The 933-nt window shown below is 38.5% G+C and overlaps 1 protein-coding gene across 5 annotated transcripts in view; it reads left to right on the top strand.

Annotated features, from left to right (window-relative positions):
* Positions 1–933, top strand: part of LOC106878283 (serine/threonine-protein kinase mig-15-like) — a 281927-nt gene that overhangs the window by 44208 nt on the left and 236786 nt on the right. The window lies entirely within an intron of this gene.

Below are 933 nucleotides of genomic sequence, written 5' to 3'. Positions count from 1 at the left end.
GTATTAGTGACGGCAGCTGGAGTAGTGGCAGTCGTTGAGTTTGGGGGGGGGGTAGTTGTGGGCAGGGTTCTATTTACTGGGTATGGGTGACAGTCTGAGGAACGGTGAAGACTGATGATGACAATGATGATTAGGATGATGGTGATGATAGCTTTGACAACGGGGTGGACAGTGATGATGTTGATGATGATGATGATAGTAATGTTGATGATGATGATGACGACAATGATGATAATGATAATGATGGTAATGATGATGACAATGATAATAATGTTGATGATGAAGATGCTGATAACAATGTTGATAACGATGATGATGATGATGATGACAATGGTGGCATTATCACCAATAACATTTGGAGCAAGCAACCCCCTGTACTATGTCATTATTGATGTAAAGTCCTACTTCCATCTCTCCACCATTGTAAATTGTAAATTATTTCCTAATTTTATGCGTGCGCACCACGGAATTAATATCGCCAGCCTCCTGTTAAAAAGGAAGTAGTTCATTTGGTCAGTTAAGGAATTTACAAGCTGGTTCTGAAGATGCTATCCATTTTTCTGACGGTATTGTCACTCTAATAATAACGATGGTGCTGCTTGTACATTGATTGTTCTGTCCCAATCTATCAGTTTTCACAGCGTCTTCGCACCTCATCGAAAATGTACTTCAGATGTGAGAGTAGCATTCTGTTGAAAACCGAAATCTCTTTTAGTTGCGGAAATAGAAATTGTAATGACTTTTTGAAACTCTTACTTGTTGTTAATGTGTACTTCTGATGCAGGGTGACATGCAACTGTGTATGTCGCATGTTGTTTTTCTTTTGTTGTTGTGTGTGTGTGTGTGTGGTAACAATGATGAAGAATTTACTACATTTGACTATATTGCAGATTTTTTTTTCTCTCTCCATTTGTGTGCGTGTGATAAAGAAAT

The sequence above is a fragment of the Octopus bimaculoides genome, chromosome 9 (assembly GCF_001194135.2).
Source record: "Octopus bimaculoides isolate UCB-OBI-ISO-001 chromosome 9, ASM119413v2, whole genome shotgun sequence".
Taxonomy (NCBI): Eukaryota; Metazoa; Mollusca; class Cephalopoda; order Octopoda; family Octopodidae; genus Octopus; species Octopus bimaculoides.
The sequence above is the reverse complement of the archived record's forward strand: the minus strand, read 5'-3'. Positions and strand labels throughout refer to the sequence as shown.